General features: G+C 42.7%; 1 protein-coding gene across 3 annotated transcripts in view; it reads right to left on the bottom strand.

Moving 5' to 3' along the window:
- The window catches only part of adarb1b (adenosine deaminase RNA specific B1b), a 181,238-nt gene that overhangs the window by 138,539 nt on the left and 20,909 nt on the right, over positions 1-21,790 (bottom strand). The window lies entirely within an intron of this gene.

Below are 21,790 nucleotides of genomic sequence, written 5' to 3'. Positions count from 1 at the left end.
TTCAGCTATACCGCCGATTAGAGTCATTTTCAACCAGCTTCTTTTTCCACTTAAAGGAGAAGTTTACCCAAAATCCAGAAACTCCCAAGTGATTCCATACATTGAAACTAGTTCAATGGAGTTTGCCCTCTCCCCCTTTCTTTCTCTCTCTCTCTGTAGTGCTGTACTGAAACAGCTGCAAAAACGGGTCACGTGACTAGTGACGTTGCTAGACGCAAGCCTCGCTCTGCTCCGTTGTCAGTGAATTCATGATTCAGAAATCCGTGAATTGTGTTTTATTGAAAGCGCACGGCGAATGACACATTTTTGACAAAAGTACTATTGGTTTTCACACAGCACACGCAAACTACATAGAGCAAAACGAAGCACCCATCAATGTACTCGCTGAGCTTTTTTATTTTAGGGAAAATGATTTACAAAAGTAAACCTTCAATAGTGAACATACTACCAATATGCTGGCTACTGTTGATAGTCTGCAAAAAGAAAGCTACAAAAAGACACCTAGCATTGCTTGCCTAGCGTAGCCATATTGATATCTTTTTTGAAACGTTTGTCTTAAAGGGGCAGCGTCTTATTTTTAAATCTTCTCAAAATTACATACTTTAGAAACAAAAATGAATGCAATTAATACAATGCAATTCTAAAGAATAAATTATATTACACAGCATTTTAATACATATCATCATAACCAAATGTAGCCTATTGATAACTAAATACAGAGAGAAAGCATGCCAACCTAAGGCCCTGAATATTTTTTTTTTTTTTTTTAACTAGGCAAGTCAGTTAAGAAAAAAATATTATTTACAATGACAGCCTAGGAACGGTGGGTTAACTGCCTTGTTCAGGGGCAGAACAACAGATTTTTACCTTGTCAGCTCAAGGATTCGATCTAGCAACCTTTCAGTTACTGGCCCAACACTAACCATTAGGCTACCTGTAGCTTGAATGACCCCAATGCGTTTAAGAACTACACCATGTCCGGGCCAGTAGGAAAAACCTTTTACATTGGCCCCTGGCGTGTTTCATATGCAGCCACGGAGTAGTGGAGCATAGGCTATTTACTCCACTTTGATTGACGATAAGCTTGATGGGTTTATAAAAAGTGTTGAACTGGCTGAACAAAGTCGATCTCTTGTATCCTTTCCATTCATAAATCATACAGCGTAGTTATATGTCCATGGTACCGCATCGGGACAAGTAAACTAAAGATCTCTTTTGTATTTTTGATATGAAGTCCATCAGGACTTGCGAGACAGTGACTTTAAAGTGAGTGACTCGTCAGTAGCCTACCGAATCGTATTGGTAAGAGAGCCGTTCATTTGGCTTCCTAATTTGCCTACCGATAGGCTTTTTGACCATTATCTGTAGATAAATTCAATGAATCCTCCTTACAGCAGGAACAATAGGTAGGCCAAAAAAATTCCAAAATATGATCAAAGAAAACAGATTGAATATGTCAAGTAGAGAAACATTCATCCAGAGTCACAGTGAGAGCAGTACGTCAAATCTCTCTCTCCACTCGGTGCCAATTTAATGTCATTGTGGCTCTTGGCCTTTTCCGAGGACAGGGAGCGGGACGACATACACACAGCCACACACACACAGCCATCAGATGAGACACACACTCAGCCATCGGGGCGAGGTCTGAGTTTACAAGTGTGCGCGCTCAGCCATTGTGCATCAGCCAGACGACTTTAAAGGAGAAAGAATTTCATAAGCAAGGTCATGGAATGAATGGACTAACTGTAAGTCGCTCTGCTAAATGACTACAATGTGAAATGGAACGGGAGAGAAAGAATGTAAATGGAACGGGAGAAAAAAAACAGATGGGTGGAATTTGAAAAATGGCAGAGAGAGAGAGAGAAATAAAAAACGGACCGCAAGAAAAAGTGTGAAAGCAGATAAACAACAGAGGCGCGTAGTCCCCCCCCTCCCTCTGCTCGCCGTGTCTTGTTTACGTTTCAATTACTAGCACTGACCTCCAGGACGTGTCCCTCTCCCTACCCTGCGTCCAGATGTTGTTCAGATAATTAAAGTCGGCCCCCTACTGTCTGCAGAGGTCACTCAGATAACATCTGCGTCGAGTGCAGCAGCGGCTAAAACAGACAGCTCGAGTCTCTGCGGTGGAACCTGGAGTGTGTGCGCGAACAGACAGACACACAGGCAAACACACAGAAGGACATACACACACTTTGTAGAGCGCAAAGGAGAGCAAAAATACACCAACACACTCAATCTCACATGTAAGCACATACTTCCCAACACAGTTATTGTAAACAAACTCACTGAGTCCATAAAATGACTGTTTCTTTCAGACTCATATGCATCAAGATAAACATTAATAGTCCTGACCACGAGAGAGCCCCAGTATGTATTCAGATATCCCTACTGATGCTACTGCAAACGACCACAGTCTACTTCATGAGCAGCCTGATGGCATGCCAGTGACATCAAACAGGCTAAAAACACCTCCTTCAGGAGGACAACATGTAGCTTCCAATAAATAAAAGAGCTAGTCTAAGCGGGACATGCTTTGACGGGAAGTCCGCATCCTAACAATGAACCCACGGATGAAAGATTGACTACAAGTCAAATCGTCATCAAAATGAACGACCCCAAGTCCATTGTGGTGGATATGTTCACATATTTCAGTCTCTTCGTTGTGTGTATTTTGTTGAAATTAAGCCTAGGGAGGCAGATTATGTATAAAGAAACACAGTGTGGGTCTGAAGCTGCATCGTTAGCCTAGCAACGAGCGTAGCTCTCGCTGCGCTGCGACAGTGAATCCTAAGAAGAGCCGTTTGGCTCGCTAATCCCAAACAAACAGCTAACTGTTAACGAAACTGCGGCGCCCAGTCAGTCAAACCCCAGGCAAAGCATGCGGGTTATCCTGCCATTTAAAGGCAATCACGGCCTTCCTCGGCATACCCTTTACATTGAGGCTTGTGGTCTGTGTGTGTGTGTATGTGAAGGTCACTACAGAAGCCTAGCCTCGCTGTCTTCACTACCACTCCCCAATGCCCTTTCTGTTCGATTGTGACAACATCTATCTGGGCCATCAAGTTCTGTCTGATGGGGGAGAGCAGTGTCACCTCACCCCATTAAAAGATAATCATCTCGTTAAGTGCCTTTTGTCTGATGTGGTTTGTATTCCAATACAAAAGGCCTAAAAACATTCGCACGGTACGTTGTCCATTGCCTTGACAGAGAGATTAGAAGTGAAAGAGTGGCTAATACATCTCTGTTCAACTGCCCTCGTCGACATCTGTAACTGACGAGGAGGAACCTGATGGAAGCAGAGTTTGTATCTGGTGATGTCCACTGGCAGGTTTTCCTTTCACCCCTTTGCTGTAATTCAGATAGGGTTTCATTTAATTGTGATAAAACTGCATAATGTTAAAATTGTATTACCAACCGTATTGCACTTAGTATATTGTACTGTAATGTAGAACTACATTATGTTGTGTGAATAGTAGCCTACATGAAGGACATGTAATTGTGTTCTTGTGACGACGCCTTCTAAATTGTCCTCGCGGGGATTTAATATAGTGGTATTGTACTGTATTCAACAAACATCGCTGGGTAAAACAAATGCAGACACCGTACTTCCCCAGGGAGAAAAAAAATGGAGTGAACTGCGTCCCACATACACATTATTGCCTTGACTGGGAAACTCAGCTCCTTAATTAAAAAGGCCCTAATAGAATGGCCAGCACTGCGGATCGCACATTACAAAGTGAGAGATCAGTGAAAGGTGCTAAAAACGAATGTATGCCTCCAGTACCGCAGTCTTAACTTAGGCACAGCTTTCATTGCCACTAGGTCTGTGACAAAGAAACCGTTGTCTAGAGAGTCAAGTTCAGAGGCCCTGGTGGTGGACATGGAGAGGGGTGAGGGGGGCACTGGTCTGGTCTCCATGGAAGTGGCGCCATGAGCGAAAGCTGTAAGTTAGAGGAAGAGGGTGTGAGGATGTATGAGAGACAGGGGGAAGGAGATGAAGGTGACACCAAAGGCTTTTGGGTTGATTAGGTCAGCACGGTCCATGTCTAGAGTAAAACCTTCATATGGTGCAGTTCTTTTGACCAAAGACGAATGTTTTTATTGTTCTGGACAAAGGTAGCGTACTATCCAACATTGTGTGTCATTTGATAACAGATACAGTAAATGTGCCAAAGTAAAAGGTTATTTTAGGGGCTCAATGCCATTTAGAATAATTTCCCTTTCCTCTGATTGCCTATGATCACTGCCAACAAGGGCAAACAACAAAGGTGTTTGAAGCCATATCACATCACATTTAACATTTTACTTTACAATAGTCGTTAAATAATGCAGGCAGCCTCACCCGAAGAATTCTATGACACCATGACAGCCAACCAAATAATAACCAGAGGTTTATGCCTTTGAGAGTCTTGGTGCCCTTTACAGCTGAAGAAGAGAATTGGAGGGCGGTGCAGCACAAGCTAAGGAAGCAACAACAGCATTTGTGACCCAAACTGGGCTTGGAGATTGATGTAACCTAGAAAACAAAGCCTCTTTCTGCAGCACACACACAAACCAGAGTGTACACGGGAGACCTATGGAAAGAGAGGGAAGGAAGGGGTAAAACACGCTGACAAACCCCCGAAAACACTGAAGTCATCTCAGAGGTATAAATAGATTCAACATTTTCAGCCAGGCGGACAAGAGCAATCGGTAGCAAAACAGGAAGCGGCTGCTCGTCCACACTGCGTTTCTCATTCTTCTGACAAGTTTTATTCTCCCCATTACATTATAACAGGCCATTCAGAAACAGTATCTCCTCATTGTGACATGACCTTGATGATAGCAGAGAGCGGGAGAGACGAATAAACTGAAACAAGAACACTGAGAAGCAGCAGGATTGACTATTACAATAAGAGACTGCTGTTTTGTCTTAGTCGTAAAATGTATTTACCTAAACTTCATCCATCAAATATGCACAAGTGACCTTCACCAGTAAGAACAACTGAGAAAATGGGAATTGACATTATGTAGGCTACTGATGATTTTAGATAAGGAAAAGCTATAAAGCATTCTTATGGTGTATATAAAAGAAATGAAACCTCTTGTATAACATTTCACAATGGAAAAATGTTGTATTATAATAATTCCACCCACAAATCTATGAGCCCCTTTATGACTATAAATGGAATAAACTGGAAAAACAGCCACCCTCACCAAACATTAGGAGAAAATGACATTATCTGATGGCATAGTTGGTTATGATAAAATGCCTGCATTCCAACCACTTATAAAGTCATATGTTTGTAATTGTCCATTCAAAAGCAAAGGGAGTACAGTCCTTCTGCATTTCACCTCAGGAATTGCAAACGGATGTCAGCCGACATGGGTTTTGGAATGAAACAAAAAAAACGTTTCAACTACCGAACCCAGATTTGGTAGTTACTACGAGGTATGACCAGAACCCTTTGCCCTATCAGCAATTGAACAATTAAATAATCAAAGGTCATATCTACACATGGCCGGCATGGAAATTCAATGAGATTTTATTGAGATACATAGTCCGTCTATCATGCCAGTGATACGCGTTTGTCCTGGAATGCCCGAATCAGGCACAGGCCTTCTCTGCGTTTTGATGAAATGTTTCTGAAAAACACAGCATTTAACAATGTTTCACAGTAACGCCATGGCTTCCCCGCAAACATCCAAAAGGTGAGCATAGCAAACACTAAACCAGAAAGTTCCAGGGTGGAATGAATCCGACCTGTTTAAAAACACGGATCAAATTAAAAATGTTCCCTCTGAGCGAACGAAGTGCTGACACGTGCACTCCAGACCAGCATGCACCTGCCACACTCGTTTTCAAGCGAACGCTGATAATCTTTTGGTTTTCTTTCTTTTCTCCAGTCAGTGCAGTACTGTTGCCTTTCTGGAGCGAATTCCCGACACACCTGACCCTGGGATTGCTCATCGTTATGAAAGCACGGCTAAAAGGTGCCAGCCTTCCTGACAAGGTGGCCATCTGGTGGAATTCCAACCATTGCAGACACAGCAGTCTTTCTACTTTTAAGGAAAGGATTTGAGCGATAGGGCTGGATCAATTACCATTTAACCGTGTAAACGATGGTTATGGATGAAGACTGTCATGAAAATAAAATAACTATCATCATTTTTTAGGGCACGAACAGCTTGACTGAAGACAGTGCGGCCAGATATTCATGCGGTTGGCAATTTGACTGCTAAACTCATGGGTACACTCGCCGCGGCTGCCTGGTAATGTGATGCAAATCGTTTCCATTGTAATGTATGACGTTCCTTCAAATTGTGTGTTCACTGATGTAGCCCGTGCGATGTAATGTATTTTTTGTAATGTCAGTTGAGTTGAATCGACAAATCACAGCACATATTGCCGGTTACACCTCCTGCTTTGCTCCTATGGGTACAAGCGCAATGGCCGCCAGCCCATCCATTATGCCATCATTGACTGGAATAGGGAAGCCCATTCTATTCATTCTATCTCTATGACAGTACATGCAGTCGGGAGCTGAGGAAAGCTGAAAATATGCGTCTAAAAAATATATTTATTTTGCTAATTTGTGCGGTTGTTACGTGAATCGGGGTCATTTGGGGCTGGCCAATTACCATCATCCAAAATTACATGACCGCCACAGCCCTAGTGAGTAATCCCCATGGCAACATTGAAACTCCCGCCTGCATAACCAAACCGCCGTGTCCATTCGCCCCTCTTCTTAACCCTTACACAGGGGGCACTCAACAGAGTCAGCCATACAGCACCGAAAATACTGTTTTCTTCTTTGTCTAGCTTCTTCTCTACCCTCTATATATAGCCATATCACCAAGGGCGTTACACAGAGACATGCAGTGTGTAGAGGAGGAGGAAGAGTGCCGCCTTTTCATGTGTGACACAGTGAGTCATGACACCCGGCTGTGCGCGCAGGCAGCCACGGGTGTGCAGACGCGAGCGGTGTGGGGAGAGAGATCCAGCCCACTCCTGGGCTAGGCTACGCTTGAAGGAGGCTGTCATGGCTTTTTGGAAACTCAACAGAAGGGCTCACTCTCTCGCCCTCCATCTCATTCTCTCTTTCTTCGCTCTCTTCTTTCCCTACTCTGGCTTTCCCTCTCGATCCTCATCCCCTCTCTCCTATCCTGCTGCGGTTAAGAAATGAGTGCGCCATGACTGATGCAAGAACTGCGTTAAAAATGACGAGACCACAGGTTTAGACAGCAACAGAATTAGGCCTACAAGGAAAATGCTGCAAAACATCCTCCTTAATCACAGTGCCAAACACATAGCAAATAGACATCGGTGAGGCTCACAGAAGGACAGTGTAGCCCAGTGTTTTCCCTAAGTACATGGATCAGCCAGACAAATAGAAAAAGCAGCCAGCCAGGGTGACAGAACAAGCTTTATTTTGGTGGCCTCGGGTACATTCTAATGCCTTGATTCCATCCGAAATACACAGCTAAATTCTTTAATACTTTAACGAGTTACATTAGTTGTATTGAGCAGAAAGACATGAATTTTCAATTAAAATGACTTCATATGCAATATAAAGTCCAAAGAAGAAGCCTGAAGGAGAATAGATTACCAGAAACAAGCTCGGTTTACCCTTTTGTCTGTGGATTAATTGTCGGAGTAGAGGACCTTGTGCATATCAGGTAAAATAACAACCCAATGTTTATATCCCAGGACAAATTAGCTAGCAACAGCAAGCTAGCTAGCTAAATTGCCATAAATGTTTGCTTATCGAAGTGTCCCCAAATGAATATAGTTAGTTCAGAGTTCGTTTTGATATTTCAACCTGCGTGCCCTGATCTGGTGTGGGGGGACAAAATCAACATGCGCGCGATGGTGCTCGCGGATGTTATTTTACTCCAATTAGGGGAGGGGTGGTAGGATTAGGGTGAAATAATAAAGAAGGAAAAAAATATTTTAAATTATATATGGAGGATTGTAAATGATGCAGACAATTACATTGATAGAATCCACAATCTGCAATTTTAAAGCTGATCCCCAAAACAAACAAAAAAAATAGTTGTGCATTGACTGCTTGTCAGAATGCCCATTTCTCTCCCTATGGCGCTCACAACTTGAATGCGCCTCGAGAGGAATATTTATGTCGCACAGAACGCAAAATGATAAGCTTACTAGGTAAATAGGTAAACTATTCTATTATGGGTTTTGTTGGCAGAGGAAAAGTAAACGTGGGCAGTTCTAGCCTATTCAAAGTCATTCTTTTAAATGAAAAGAAGCCTAGTGAAGTTATAAAGTGGAAATTTCGAAAATGAGTCCGGTACAATCCTTGCTCTGGGGACCATCTAAAAAGGACTGACCCTAAACTCTACGCATAAAGTGACAGTCAGAGATGAAGCCCAGATGGATTCGAGTGGATAGACATTGGCATCCGCTCATTGGACAATTTTGTAGAAATGATGTGTATAATGAGGACATATGCTGAGTGGAAAGATCGAGATGTGGAGTGACTGTGCTGTATTAAATGTGGGCAGACATCTGGCAGATAGTATGTAGAGGACATGGGAGATGTATTGTATATGGGGCAGATAGACAATTATATAGGGTAGAAATGGTAACAGTCAGAGTCAAGTAGTTAGTGGCACTGTTTAGAGTGGACAGAAGACAGTCAGGCAGATAGCAGAGGGGAGAAGACCAGAATGTGATTGTGGCTTAGCCTGTTTGTGTACAGATTGGGATAATAACTAAATGACATACTGAGTGCGAGGATAGACAGACGAGCGGCAGATTACTGACCATAGAGATAACTGCTCTATGCGTGGTTATGTGTTGGAGAGATTAGATTGATGGATATGAACTGTATTACACACCGAGTGAGGATGACAGTGGACAGGCTATAGGTTGGACAGCACTGCTCCATATATGGCTAGGCATCTGGTAGCGTACAGTACTGTACAGACAGGAGGTTGACCAATGTATATGATAATGGACAGATAGTGTGGAGAGATGTGGACGATGGAGAGTAATGCATGTGTTGTTATGCGGCAGTTAATGCTCAGATATAGGATGTGATCTGAATTCCATACTGAATGGGGGGTGGTGGACAGATTGACTGCTCAGTATAATCCACTGAGTGATAGGTTGGGGAGGACAGACTGGGCTGTATTGAATGTAGGCAGATGCCAGGCAGGTTAGAGATGGACTACACATAGATTCTAAGGGATTTCAATGAGTCTTTCTCCATTCTGATTGTCTTATACTGTTCAATTCAACTTCAACCAAAACAAATTTCAGCACTTTTATCATTTCTGCATTTCCTGCACTCAATTGCAGTGGTGGAAAAAGTATCTAATTGTCATACTTGAGTAAAAGTAAAGATACCTTAATAGAAAATTAAAATACTACTTGAGTAAAAGTCTAAAAGTATTTGGTTTGAAATATACTTAAGTATCAAAAGTAAATGTAATTGATAAAATGTACTTAAGTATCAAAAGTAAAAGTATAAATAATTTCAAATTCCTTATATTAAGCAAACCAGATAGCACCATTTTCTTGTTTTTGAAATTTTATTTACAGATAGCTAGGGGCACACTCCAACACTCAGACATAATTTACAAACAAAGCATTTGTGTTTAGTGAGTCCTCCAGATCAGAGGTAGTAGAAGGCCAGGGATGTTCTCTTGATAAGTGCGTGAATTGGACCATTTTCCTGTCCTGCTATGCATTCGAAATGTAACAAGTACTTTTAGGTGTCAGGGAAAATGTATGGAGTAAAAAGTATAGTATTTTCTTTAGGAATGGAGTGAAGTAAAAGTTGTAAAAAAAAAACTACTTAAGTAGTACTTGAAAGTATTTTTTTACTTAAGTACTTTACACCACTGCTCAATTTAGATAATTTTCACACTGTCACGTAGGGCTGCACGATATGGGCAAATAATGTACAGTGCCTTGCAAAAGTATTCACCCCCCTTGGCATTTTTCCTATTTTGTTGCATTACAACCTGTAATTTAAATGGATTTTTATTTGGATTTCATGTAATGGACATACACAAAATAGTCCAAATTGGTGAAGTGAAATAAAAAAATTACGTAATTCAAAAAAATTAAAACATAAAAGTGGTGCGTGCATATGTATTTACCCGCTTTGCTATGAAGCCCCTAAATAAGATCTGGTGCAAACAATTACGTTCAGAAGTCACATAATTAGTTAGATTACACACAAGTGGACTTTATTTAAGTGTCACACGATCCGTCACATGATCTCAGTATATATACACCTGTTCCATAGGACCACTTTAAGCTGTACACTCCACAGAGCTAGGCTTTACGGAAACGTGTCCAGAAAAAAACCATTGCTTAAAGAAAAAAATAAGCAAACACGTTTGGTGTCCGCCAAAAGGCATGTGGGAGACTCCCCATACATATGGAAGAAGGTACCCTGGTCAGATGAGACTAAAATGGAGCTTTTTGGCTATCAAGGAAAAAGCTATGTCTGGCGCAAACCCAACCCCTCTCATCACCCCAAGAACAACATCCCCAAAGTGAAGCATGGTGGTGGCAGCATCATGCTGTTGGGATGTTTTTCCATCGGCAGGGACTGGGAAACTGGTCAGAATTTAAGGAATGACGGATGGCGCTAAATACAGGGAAATTCTTGAAGGAAACCGGTTTCAGTCTTCCAGAGATTTGAGACTGGGACAGAGGTTCACCTTCCAGCAGGACAATGACCCTAAGCATACTGCTAAAGCAACACTCAAGTGGTTTAAGGGGAAACATTTAAATGTCTTGGAATGGCCTAGTCAAAGCCCAGACCTCAATCCAATTGAGAATCTGGGGTATGACTTAAATATTGCTGTACACCAGTGGAACCCATCCAACTTGGATGAGCTGGAGCAGTTTTGCCTTGAAGAATGGGCAAAAATCCAGTGGCTAGATGTGCCAAGCTTATAGAGACATACCCCAAGAGACTTGCAGCTGTAATTGCTGCAAAGGTGGCTCTACAATGGATTGACTTTGGGGGGGTGAATAGTTATGCAAGCTCAAGTTCTGTTTTCTTGTCTTGTTTTTTGTTTGTTTCACAATAAAAAAAATGTGCATCTTCAAAGTGGTAGGCATGTTGTGTAAATCAAATGATACAAACCCCTAAAAAATGTATTTTAATTCCAGGTTGTAAGGCCACAAAATAGGAAAAGTGCCAAGGGGGGTGAATACTTTCGCAAGCAACTGTAGGACTTCTTTTTAACCAAATGTTGCAATTGCAATTTGACTTGCGAATTAGAGCAAAACTGTTGGAATCATGGAAATATAATGACTATTCTAATTCTATAGTTAGAATATAATAGTGGGCACTTTGAATACAGTGTTGTTTGAGATGACAATGAATTAAATGCCAGGGAGGAGTTATTGTGATAGGGTAGGAACTAAAGTTTTGATACGCGTTTCCTTTGGCTACATTGCATGTTTTCTCTTAGCTACTTCATGTAGCTAACATATTCTTGCTTTGCATATTCCTCTTTGATTTAGAAGATACTGTTGCACAAACAACATGCTGATTTAGGAAAAGGCTGTATTAGCTAGCTACGTTTGCTCTTCCTCAGTACATTAATTAGCTAGCTAGCTATTAGCATTAGTGGCTAACAATTAGCATTTCGAAAAGACAAACTAGCTGTTTGCTGATGTAAGAAACAAACTAATAGTGTCATTATAGAACGCTAGTGGATTTATATTAAGAAGCAAAGTGAAAACAGTATTGTTGTCATCAACATTGTTGCATGTGCTGCATTGACCACACAGACTGAACGCAAGTGTCTCCTGGTTGAGGAACATCAAATGCGCTCCTTGAGTGACAGGGAGCGTGGCGAGGTCTGTGTGGAAAGTGGCACGGAGAGAAAGAGCGGAGAGAGATGACTCAAGTCGAAGTAAACTATAAAAGTTGCTATTACACATGGCGTATCACATTTAACAAACCAAACATTCAAATACCGGTATAGAAGGTAAAGTAAAAACCCAAACCGGTCCCTGCATCAATACCAGTATATCATAAAATGAGGTATACAGCCCAGCCCTACTACTGAGTGAGATAAACAGTGCAGTACTAAAAGAGGGAACATTGATATGGGGCACTGATTGTCTAGGCTAAGAATGTGGGAGATGTGTAGTACCAGTATGGTACATTGGGCAGACTGTATAGGGGAGGGATAATAAAATGGACTATGCTGTATAGAATGTGGGCACTAGGCAGACCGTAATCAGGAAGAGTGCGTGGAAGTGATGAAGCTGGTGGACTATATATAGTAAGGCAGATGGCCCTGCTGTTGCCTCCTACTGAACAATGGCTCCCAGGGAATCAGCCATTGGACAGTCTCAGAGTGGAGGACATGGCCAGATGCTCAGTGCAGTCCACAGTGCCTGCAGTGGCCAGCACGGCCCGGGACAGTGAGAAGAGCAGACGCGGTAGAAGCGTATTGGTTTGTGAAGGAGAGAGGAAGACTAAACACAAGTCTTAGATAACTTGGATAAAAAACAAGAACACTGGCCAGAATGTACGCTAATGTAGCCAACTAATCAACAATCCATATCAAACAGGCAATGCTCTACTAGTGTATTCACATCAATACAGAACTGATCTGATTCACAATTTGAAAGAGCCATTCACATGACATTTTTCTATTTTTAGACATCCACCATGTTCAACATTTTCAGGATATTTCCCGATGTCTGATCTCACATCAAAGCAAGGAGTCGTTTTTGATTATTTAATTTGAAAATAACATACAAATGGATGGAGAATCAAATCCAACTTAAGTAGAATGGTTGCACAGAGGTTTCACTATGGTGGAAGCATCGTGTGTGGGCAGGCATGGATCCCTTTGAAACCGAACGCCCAGACACATGCAATGGAGCTGTGGATCAGTGCACAGAGCTTATGAAACATGAATAGAATGTTTTCACAGCTTCTCTATGATCCCTGCATTATTAATGGTCCTGGCTTCTCTTCCATCGCAGATAGATGTACCGCTATATCATAACAACCCCGGTGTTAACAGGTTGAAATGTACACGTGATGACGACGTCCTTGAGACAAGGCGTGTGTGTTTGTCTGTGTGTGGTTCATCCCGGGATATTTTTTCCGTCTGCTCATAACTGGCCAGAAAGTGGCGCGGAAGCTGTGCCGACAGAAGTATCGGCCAACTATAGCCTTACCCTGATCAGTGGAGGCTGCTGAGGGGACGACTGCTCATAATAATGGCTGGAACGGCGCGAATGGAATGGCATCAAACACATGGAAACCATGTGCAAAACCACCAGGGGCAAATGGAAAGGTCAGATAGGTAAACGCTGAGTCATATGACCCCGGGATGGAAGTTGCCCTTTGGCACAGATCTGGGATCATCTTACCATCCCTAAACCCTGAACCTAAACCATTAGAGGGGGAAAGTGCAAAAACGATTTTATCCTACACCACTGACCAACAGGGCCAAGAATATAAGACAGAACAGAGAGGCCTAAGTCATAGCCATGACCGTATGAACGTAATAGCCTATATGGCATCATGAATAAAAAGAGGGACCAGAGTGGTGGGAGAGAAAGGGAGAGGGAGAGAAAGGTGGAGGACTTGCCTACCATACCGTCTGAGATGTTTCCCTATGGCGGTTGGTATTGATTGCCTAACCTCCTGGCCCAGAGTCGTGGTGACCCGGGTATCACAGCCATTAACTGCTGACTGCCAAGCCTGCGTCATTAAGCAGTGATGGTGGACATCACGGAGTTGGCCCAGAGCCAACAAACTTATGCAAAGCATATTAGCCCTGTGTGTTTGTGTGTCTCTCAGGGGGCTTGTTCATGTGGAAGGAGGGGTGAAAAGCAAAAGGGGCATCCACAAGGGCCCCAGTCTGCCTTGGGCAAAGCAAGCCAGGGGAGTCACACAAAGTTAAAAGGCAATCATAGAGCCTCTGTTCACTCAGTAACCCAAAGTGGTAGTGTTGTTACGATACCAGATTTTTGACTTCGATACCGATACCAGGTTTAGTATCATGATACTCAATACCAAAACCACAGCGAAAAAAGAAAGCGCATCAGCTAAAGTCACAGAATAACCACTGAGCTTTCTTTTACTAAACATTGAACAATATGTTGAACTAAAATAACAAATAGAATATCTTCCATTCTATCTTAAAATTACTTCAAAAATAAAACACCATATTAAATGACAGAAAAATATCTTCCATTCTTATGCAAAACCATATCTGAGACTCAGAGCAAACAAAATCGCCCGCTGGAGCCGCTTCTTCTTGTTTTGAGCTGATAGGAGTGGAACTGTGTGGTTAGTCTGCTGCAGTAGCCCATCCGTGACATGTATCAACGAGTTGCGCGTTCCGAGATACCCTTCCGCACACCACTATTGTACTGCGCCGTTATTTGTGCTTCTACATCTGTATTGCTAGCCATTTGGAGTTTTAAGCTGGGTTTCTGTATAAGCGCTTTGACATTTGCTGATGTAAAAATGGCTTTATAAATACATTTGATTTGATTTGTCTGTTTGTGGCCCACCTGTTAGATTGCACGATTCTTGCCATTGTCCCCTCTCGTCAACAAGCTGTTTTCAAGCACAGGACTGCCGCTGACTGGATGTTTTTTGTTTGTCGCACAATTCTTGGTAAACCTTAGACACTGCCATGCTTGAAAAGCCCAGGAGGGCGGCCGTTTCTAAGATACTGGATATGGTGCTTTTGGCACCGACGATCATACCATGCTCGAAGTCACTTAGGTCACTCATTTTACCCATTCTAACATTACACAGTAACTGAATGCCTGGATGCCTATCTGCCTGCTTTATATAGCAATCCACGGCCACGTGACTCACTGTCTGTATGATCGATCCATTTCCGAGAACGGCTGGTGTACCTAATTTGTTTTTCCTCAAAATAATAATTATTGCGAGTTATGACATGACGTAATTATGTCACAAGAGAAAAGATCATTCTCCCTTATTAAACTCGCCATATCATTTTCCATCATTGAATGTCGATTTAACTCGTTTGACTGCTATGATTAAGCAATAAGGCACAAGGGGGTATGGTATACGGCCAAAATACCACAGCTATGGACTGTTCTTGAGCATAAAGCAATGCGGAATGTCTGGATACAGCAGTTAGCTGTGGTATATTGACCATATACCACAAATCCCGAGGTGCCGTACTGCTATTATAAACTGGTTCTAAACGTAATAAGAAAAGTAAAAAGTACCTTGTCATACCCGTGGTATAAATCCCTTTTGTGCATGTGCATAACTATAGATAAATCTGAGAGGAGAGTTTGAGGGATTAAAGCTGGACAGAGGATCTCGAAATCTCTCAGCAAGAAACACTTGGACGAACTTAAAAAAAAAAAATGTTTGGCTATTTTCTGGCAATTGTGCTGTTATTATGTGCCAGATGTTTAAGACTACAAACCGTGCCTTCGGAAAGTATTCAGACCCCTTGACTTTTTCCACATTTTGTTACGTTACAGCCTTATTCTAAAATTGATTAAATAAATACAAATCCTCAGCAATCTACACACACAATTCACCATAATGACAAAGCGAAAATATACTGCTCAAAAAAATAAAGGGAACACTTAAACAACACATCCTAGATCTGAATGAAAGAAATAATCTTATTAAATACTTTTTTCTTTACATAGTTGAATGTGCTGACAACAAAATCACACAAAAATAATCAATGGAAATCCAATTTATCAACCCATGGAGGTCTGGATTTGGAGTCACACTCAAAATTAAAGTGGAAAACTACACTACAGGCTGATCCAACTTTAATGTAATGCCCTTAAAACAAGTCAAAATGAGGCTCAGTAGTGTGTGTGGCCTCCACGTGCCTGTATGACCTCCCTACAACGCCTGGGCATGCTCCTGATGAGGTGGCGGATGGTCTCCTGAGGGATCTCCTCCCAGACCTGGACTAAAGCATCCGCCAACTCCTGGACAGTCTGTGGTGCAACATGGCGTTGGTGGATGGAGCGAGACATGATGTCCGAGATGTGCTCAATTGGATTCAGGTCTGGGGAACGGGCGGGCCAGTCCATAGCATCAATGCCTTCCTCTTGCAGGAACTGCTGACACACTCCAGCCACATGAGGTCTAGCATTGTCTTGTATTAGGAGGAACCCAGGGCCAACCGCACCAGCATATGGTCTCACAAGGGGTCTGAGGATCTCATCTCGGTACCTAATGGCAGTCAGGCTACCTCTGGCGAGCACATGGAGGGCTGTGCGGCCCCCAAAAGAAATGCCACCCCACACCATGACTGACCCACCGCCAAACCGGTCATGCTGGAGGATGTTGCAGGCAGCAGAACGTTCTCCACGGCGTCTCCAGACTCTGTCACGTGCTCAGTGTGAACCTGCTTTCATTTGTGAAGAGCATAGGACGCCAGTGGCGAATTTGCCAATCTTGGTGTTCTCTGGCAAATGCCAAACGTCCTGCACGGTGTTGGGCTGTAAGCACAACCCCCACCTGTGTACGTCGGGCCCTCATACCACCCTCATGGAGTCTGTTTCTGACCGTTTGAGCAGACACATGCACATTTGTGGCCTGCTGGAGGTCATTTTGCAGGGCTCTGGCAGTGCTTCTCCTGCTCCTCCTTGCACAAAGGCGGAGGTAGCGGTCCTGCTCGCTGGGTTGTTGCCCTCCTACGGCCTCCTCCACGTCTCCTGATGTACTGGCCTGTCTCCTGGTAGCGCCTCCATGCTCTGGACACTACGCTGACAGACACAGCTCGCATTGATGTGCCATCCTGGATGAGCTGCACTACCTGAGCCACTTGTGTGGGTTGTAGACTCCGTCTCATGCTACCACTAGAGTGAAAGCACCGCCAGCATTCAAAAGTAACCAAAACATCTGCCAGGAAGCATAGGATCTGAGAAGTGGTCTGTGGTCCCCACCTGCAGAACCACTCCTTTATTGGGGGTGTCTTGCTAATTGCCTATAATTTCCACCTGTTGTCTATTCCATTTGCACAACAGCATGTGAAATTTATTGTCAATCAGTGTTGCTTCCTAAGTGGACAGTTTGATTTCACAGAAGTGTGATTGACTTGGAGTTACATTGTGTTGTTTAAGTGTTCCCTTTATTTTTTTGAGCAGTGTATATTTCAGAAGAATAGAATAGCATACTCCTTGTCCTTATGTTAGGCCATGATCTGACTATGCCATGTGGCTGTGGGCTTCACTAGTTAATTTAGCAGACAAGATTTTCTTTGAATTCTGTGGCATTATTTTATATTATTTCATAGTATGAAGAGTACGATTGAACATAGCTGAATAAAACAGAAAGGGGGTTTTCCACCAAAGATTTCTGAGGGAGTGCGCCCTCGTGGCTATTCTGTGTTGAGCGGTTGTGTTGAAAAATACGATTTTCTGGTCTGATGAAACCAAGATTGAACTCTTTGGCCTGAATTCCAAGCTTCACGTCTGGAGGAAACCTGGCACCATCCCTACGGTGAAGCATGGTGGTGGCAGCATCATGGTGTGGGGATGTTTTTCAGAGGCAGGAACTGGGAGACTAGTCAGAATCGAGGGAAAGATGAACGGAGCAAAGTACAGAGAGATCCTTGATGAAAACCTGCTCCAGAGTGCTCAGGACCTCAGACTGGGGCAATGGTTCACCTTCCAGCAGGACAACGATCCTAAGCACACAGCCAAGACAACGCAGGAGAGACTTCGGGACAAGTCTCTGAATGTCCTTGAGTGGCCCAGACAGAGCCCGGACTTGAACCTGATCGAACATCTCTGAAGAGTCCTGAAAATAGCTGTGCAGCGACGCTCCCCATCCAACCTGACAGAGCTTGAGAGGGTCTGCAGAGAAGAATGGGAGAAACTCCCCAAATACAGGTGTGCCAAGCTTGTAGTGTCATACCCAAGAAGAGTCGAGTTTAATCGCTGCTAAAGCTGCTTCAACAAAGTACTGAGGAAAGGGTCTTAATACTTATGTAAACGTTATATTTCAGTTAAAAATGTGTAATACATGTGCAAACACTTCTAAAAACCCTGCTTTTGCTTTTGCTTTGTCATTTTAGGGTATTGTGTGTAGATTGATTCAATAGTTTTTTCCCTCATCAATTTTAGAATAAGGCTGTAACGTAACAAAAAGGTCAAGGGGAAAAGGTCAAGGGGTCTGAATACTTTCCGAATGCACTGTAGCTAGTTTAGGAAAAGTACAGAAGTTTCATATAGTGTGCAGCACTACAGTGGCCCATCTAGCAACATAACACATCCTTCTGTGAAATCCCAGTGCTGGAAGACAACGGTTTTGATTTATTTGACCTAAACAAACTGTCTTTCAATTTCTAATAACAACAATCTAAATCCAAAATATTTACTATTTATAGTACCTTTCACACAATGAGCACTTCGGTGAAAATGTACGCCTATTAAACAGAAACCCACACCACGTTAGTCCGTAATATTTCAATGAAATAATTGTAAAGGCTGATATTAGCCAGCCCCAACAGTCCTTGGCCTGGCTGTGGACTGGAGGGGTCTGGGTGGCAGTGGGACAGAGGGCTCTCGGTGGCGGTGACCCTGTGTGTGTGTGTGTGTGTGTGCCCATGCACCATGATGTCACAGCGAGTAGCTGACACTAACCGGCTCTGGCGTGTGCGTTAGCCCTTTTCCCATTTTCGCTGAAGGTCCATCTCCAGTGGATGTTAGAGGTTACGAAACCGCTAGCAAAAAAAAATACATGTCCTCGCTATACTAATGTTCTAATCTCTGGAGGGCTTTCTCTTGTATCTTGCTGAAAAACAATGATGCAACAGTAAGAGTCTCAACAACCAAATGTATTCAGCAAGAATAATGGCTCCAACCTGCGGCCTCCTGCTCTGCAAAATTTGGTGACGGGGGTGATGGGGCAGCACTGATGTGCCCTCCGGGGAGCGCAGGATGTCTCAGTCACGCTAGCTAGCCGGGGTCCCGTCGATCCCAGCCTACCCCCACTGCAACTAGCCCCCCTTCCCCACTGACAACCCCCTCGAAAACATGTTCCTCCCTCCCTGGGCTACACACTGCCACACAATTAGACCACCCCTACACACACACACACACACAAACACCACCCCTCAACTACCAGAGACCCACTGAAAGGCCAATACTTCCAGCCCAGTAAATTCACTCCTCAAACTTAACGACCGCATTTCATTTCCGTTTCAGTCACCCCCACGTGCCACAGCGTGGCTCAACATTCAGGTAAATTGGCACACCGGGCCAGTACCAACTGAAAGCTACTGGAGAAAAAAAAATGAGACTGGCCCAGGTTGAGATCTGACGGGAAAGCGAATGATTTTATCTTTAATTTGCGGGCTGAGCAAGTAGCCTACACAAGGTTGATACAGACATTGGCAAGTCAAAATCAAGTACTTTCAAGGACTTTTTAAAGCACTAAATTGTAATTTTCAAGGACCTACATTTCATATTTTAATTGTTGTAATAGCCTATAAACAAAAAAGCACCACAAAATGTTTGCATTACTACTTTAAGAATAATTACTTTTTTATAGGCCTACCAAATTGCATTATGAATTAACATTGTTTTTACATTGTCAAATACATTACATGACCAAAAGTATGTGGACACCTGCTCATCGAACATCTCATTCCAAAATCATGGGCATTAATATGGAGTTGGTCCCCCCTTTGCTGCTCTAACAACTCTTCTGGGAAGGCTCTCCACTAGATGTTGGAACATTGCTGCGGGGACTTGCTTCCATTCAGCCACAAGAGCATTAGTGAGGTCGGCCACTGATGTTGGGCGATTAGGCCTGGCTCGCAGTCGGCGTTCCAATTCATCCCATAAATAATTGTGTTGTAATTGTAATGTTGCAGGGTGACCAACCATCCTCCAGGAGATTCCAGGAGAGCTACTGGGTGTACAGTCTTTCTTCCTGCTCCAGAGGAATTTCCACCAAAATCTCCTTACCAAAACCCTGTTTACTTCAATCGACTTGGAATGGTGTGGGTTGCTTATAACAAATGAATGTCACACTATAACTAACTCAGCTACACCAAAACAGAGGCTTGCCGATATAAATAAATGGACGACACACATAGCCTTTGCGATACAATGAGGCCTTGCCTTGCTTTATTCTAAGGATTATTATTTATGCGCATCATACCATACCCCCTGTCCCCGCAGGAGGCCTTTTGCCTTTTGGTAGGCCATCAGTGTAAATAAGAATTTGTTCATAACTGACTAGCTTACGTAAAAAAAAAAAATGTTTTTTATAATACATTAACTTATGAGCTGGGCAGGGCCTCTTAATAAAGGTACAGAAATATCTTTGCATGGTATACTGAAACATCTGTAGTACTAGAATGTGTTACTTTCGGTACAGCTATTAAATGTGTCTCACATCCAGTCTATCATTGCAGCTGATGTCCCCTATTGCGCAGGCGCACAGTGCCTCTTGCCTGCTCCACTTACTCATTGCTAGAGCACTGGGAGTCTGACATGTTAGCTCATGCTGCATAAAAGTTAACACACTTGAATAATGCAACATGGCATGTAGAAATGTTGAAACTGTTAATTACTGTTTGCAGGCTAGAATACTTTTCAATGCATGAAGATACCAGTAGCTTCCAGCTTTGTAGGCTATCTTTCCTTGCTAGCTTAAGATTACAGCTGAAGCTAACACCAATTCACTACCCTAGTACTTTGATAATATGCAAAACATTAAGGAAAAATATCCTGATTTCAAAGCCTATTATCACCAAAAACATTAAGTTACTTAATCGTATCTCCGTCACATCGAAAGATACTACATTTTTTTCTGTAATGTCTCCTCCCTCACCCAGTGTTGCCAACTATTTTTCAAGGAAAGTCGCTGTTTGTTGCTCCATTTCTGCTAGAAATATCATGAGGTAATAGTGACATCATATAATTAATTTACAAATGTTTTATTATGCTGTCTCTCATGTAATTACATTTTCTCAAATACAACGTTTGAAGGAGAACTAAAAGGAACTGGTTAAATAACTAAACAGCACAGAAAAAAAATACAATAAGCTAGATCACTTTTTTTGTAAATGTACTTTTCTAGAATGAGGAAGTATGCCTTGGATTGCTGTGGTGTCATTTAACAACAAAGGAACCGATTTAATAAATTCACTCGCTGCAGCGGGGATAGGACCAAGAGCTAGAGCGGAGAGTGATGGGGGAGGGGAGGGAAGAGAGGCAGAGGAAGTGACCTGCACACATGCAGCAGCCGGTGGAGGCGGAGCAGGGGAGACCTAGTGGACAGCAGAACAGAGCAACACAGCTAAGCTCAGCCGGGCCGCCATACACAAACAGGGAAGTCGCTAAATCAACCAAAAATCGCTAAGGCAGCCTTAAAAAGTAGCTACATTTGTCACTATACTGTTTTACCAATAAAAGTCACTGAAGATTCTGAAAACAAAAATCAGTAAATTGCCAACACTTCCCTCATCAAACACAACTAAAATGTGGGCATGTGCATTGTCATGAATGACCTCGTTACTGGGTTAAAGGGACAGCGCAAACTTTTAAAAAATAGGAGATTGCTACTTATATGCAAATCAGTACAAGAAAATAAGTCCCAAATGGAAGGGAAACAGTTTGTCATCTTTAGCCCCATGAAATCAATGAATGAATCCACACACTCCTATTGAATATGCATTCACCTGTATTGTGAATAGGCCTAGGCTACATATTGATTTACCCAGTTTATCAATAGAGATTTACCATTCAAATAAATTATTACTATTATGTTGTTATATAGTTAGATTGGTAAAAAAAAAGTCAAAT

The sequence above is a fragment of the Salmo trutta genome, chromosome 20 (genome assembly GCF_901001165.1).
Source record: "Salmo trutta chromosome 20, fSalTru1.1, whole genome shotgun sequence".
In the NCBI taxonomy this organism is placed as follows: domain Eukaryota; kingdom Metazoa; phylum Chordata; class Actinopteri; order Salmoniformes; family Salmonidae; genus Salmo; species Salmo trutta.
Note: the sequence above shows the minus strand (reverse complement) of the source record. Positions and strands in the feature narration are given on the sequence as shown.